Source organism: Mandrillus leucophaeus, unplaced genomic scaffold (genome assembly GCF_000951045.1).
Source record: "Mandrillus leucophaeus isolate KB7577 unplaced genomic scaffold, Mleu.le_1.0 Scaffold829, whole genome shotgun sequence".
In the NCBI taxonomy this organism is placed as follows: Eukaryota; Metazoa; Chordata; class Mammalia; order Primates; family Cercopithecidae; genus Mandrillus; species Mandrillus leucophaeus.
The window spans coordinates 70,068-73,555 of record NW_012109019.1 but is presented as its reverse complement, the minus strand read 5'-3'; positions in this window follow the sequence as shown (position 1 = coordinate 73,555).

Here is a 3,488-nt window from a genome sequence, read left to right as displayed (position 1 = left end):
CTGGGTGACCTCAGGTATGTTATTTAACCCCTCTGTGCCTCATCTGTAAAATGAAGATAGTAACAATCACACTTCCCCATGTGGTTGCTGTGAGGTTAAAAGCTTTGATCCATGTAAACCACCTATCCTAGGGAGCCTGTCCTTCTCCCAACCCCAGGGAGGAAGAGGTCAGTGTTGATGGGAGTGCCCGGAAATGGTGTCCTTGCCAGATAAGCTAAGGAGGGAGAGCTGGCCCTATGCCACAGTGCTACAAGTGGTTGCACTGGGCAGGCTGAGAGGGGCCACTCCATATCTGCCCACATGGCCCCCGTCTGTGCTGAGTAGACCTGTTCACGTCAGCACACAAAAGGGCTTGGTGCAAGCTGGGGCCTTGCTCACTGACAGGAAGAGTCTGGCGTGGTCTTTTCAAAGAGAAACTCTACACACACACACACACACACACACACACACACACACACACACAAAACCAGGCAACCCTGCCAGGCAGATTTCCCCTCCTTTCTTAGGCGGCCCACCTCTGCCCCATTTCAGTGTAAAGGAAATCTGCTCTCCGAATGTGGCTCAGTTTGCCTGCTCTTCAAGGTGCTGGGCCACTGCATTCACCTGGATTACCAGCTAACTTTGTTTAATCCTCACAGCCAGGCAGTATGGAAAGCAGCAAAGACCACCCAAGGGAGAATAGACAGAGGCTTGCTACGGCAAGGGGGTCAACACCATCACTTGCATTTGGCAGGGACTCCGAGACAGGCAGGGACTGGGAAAGCTTTATAGTGAGAAAGAAAAGGAAGGCTCCAGGTGCACCCTGATTGGAGGCTGCTGGCACGAGAGACACTGGAGGAGGGCAAACTAGAAGTGGGGCATCCTAAGTGATTGATTAGGGGAGCATATTTGGCTTTCTCTGATTGATCCTGAGTTGGAAGTAGGGACAAAAGTAAGAAAGCTGGCAGTCACTGACTAGGTCCTCACCCTACTGGGCAGATGCTACAGACATTGTGGTTGGTTCTCTGAGCTGCTACAGAGGTGGTGGGTAGAGTTTTATTATTATATGTAGTTTGGTCATTGTCCACTTGCATGTTCAGTCTCTCGGTGGTGAGACAGGATTAGATCTGTTTTATTTCAAAGGGGCTGTTTAAGTCACAAAGTAGAATGAGCCTCATCCTGATGTGAGAGCTCCAACTCTGCTTTGCAATGTTTCTTTGTATTCCTTTCTCCTTGACATTTTCTAGGATGACAAGTGTCTCACTCCCACCTCTGGCTGAGTGTAGGTCTACCAGGCAGAAGGCAAAGCAGAGACTGTTAAACAGAAACTGGTTGAGGCCTGGAGGAGCAGCATCACTTGATAAGGGTATCCTTGGAAAGAAGTGAGAACACAGGAAGAAGAGAGGAGAAAAGACAAAAAATCAAAGTCAAAAAAACATTGGTGACCTTAAGAGAAATGCCTGAACTCTCTAAATCCAAACTCCCTTTTCCAAGGGCCTGAGTCTTGCCCAGGACACTTCTACATTTCCACGCCCACTGAATATGCCAGGCATGTTGGTTTATTGCAGGCTCCTGCTACCTATCTCCTACAGTAGGTTGTAAAAGATCTAGCAAAAGGCACAGGGCCCGGATGGTTTTATGGGAGAGTGCTATAAAACTTTTGAGGAATAAATGGTTCTTATTTAAACTGTTACAAAGCATTAAAAAGATAATATAATTCTGAATTTATTTTATGAGGTATGTTTAAATTTAATAGTAAGACAGCCATGGAGTGCCCAAAAAAGAAAACCTTATGAATGTATATGCAAAGATTATAAATAAAATATTTGCAAGTTAAATTCTGCAGTCCCCAAAATACTAACATACCTCAGCCAGATAGGTTTATTCTGAGAATGTAAAGATTATTCAGCATTAGAAAATAAAGGAGAAAAACTAAATGCCCAATATATATTGAAAAGGGCATTTAATAAAATTCAATCCCCATTCTTGATTTTTGAAAAATTATTTTAGTAAGCTAAGAATAAAAAGAAACTTCCTTAACTTGATGAAAGATATTTATCAGAATGATTTCATTAAACCTGACAAAACTTAATAGAAACCACAGAGGTGTTCCCATTAAAGTCTGGAATAAGATGTGGATGCCTACTATTGTTGCTCTCCAGAAAGCTCCCAACCTAAGTAATAAGACAATATAAATAAATGAGAGGAGTACACAAACACACTTGTGAAATATAAATGTAAAATTATCATTATTTGAAAGTATTATTTTCTACTTAAAAACTATAAGATATGCACCTAAAAGTCTATCTAGAAAAATCTAATCAAGAAAAAGAACTCATTCTCAGTAGGAGTAAAAATTACAAGCTAACTTTAAAATGAGCTTATTTGTCGAAGAAATCTTTAAAATGTTACTAGAGTTCAGTGGCTCATGCCTGTAATCCCAGCACTTTGGAGGCTGGGATGGGCGGGTGCTTTGAGTTCAAGAGTTCAAGACCAGCCTGGGCAATATGGCAAAATCCCATCTCTACAAAACAATACAAAAATTAGCTGGTCATGGTGGTGTGCACTTGCCATCCCAGCTACTCAGGAGACTGAGGTGAGAGGATCACCCGAGCCCGGGAGGCTGAGGCTGCAGTGAGCTGAGATCTTGCCACTGCACTCCAGCCTGGGTGACAGAGTGAGACCCTGTCTCAATAAACAAAAAAATATTGCTAGAGATTATCAAAGAATAGGTGGATTGATAAACCAAGAATAGGTGGATTGATAAACCTGAATGAGAGCACTCAATATTCAAATAAGTCAGATTCCCACTAATTATAAATTCAATATAATCACAACCTAAACACCAATGGGACTTTGAGGATAATAGGAGAGGGGTGGCATGCTTCATAGATTGACATTATCACATGAAAGACAAATGCACAAAAATAGCAAAGGAAAAAAACTAAAGTAGAAGAAAAATATGGGAACTCAGTCTACAAGACAGCAAAAAAGAAAAGAATAAAGTAACTTTAATTAAAACACTGTCATACTAATGCAGGAACTGAAAAATAATATCAGAACACAGTTCACAAATGGACCTCTGTGCATGTGGGAACCTAGTATCTGATAAGAGTATACTTTCACAGCAGTAGAGAAAGAATAGACTATGAAATAATGTTATAGCAACTAACTATCCATTTGAAGGGAAATGAAACTTGTTAGATCCCTAACTCACACCATTCTCTGCTTAAATCCACATAAAATATAGGTTTTATATATGAATTTACAGGGAATATATAAGAAGTATATGAAAATATATAGTAAATACTACATAATATATAAGAAATATTATATAATACTAGAAGAAACACAGGAGATTATTTCAATAATCTTGAAGTGGTGACAACCTTTCTAAGAAGGCATGAAACTCAAAAGACTTAAAGGGAAAGATAAACAAATTTGACTACGTGGAAATTAACATTTTACACATGGCAAAAGACTATAAACAAAGTTAAGAGACAAATGAT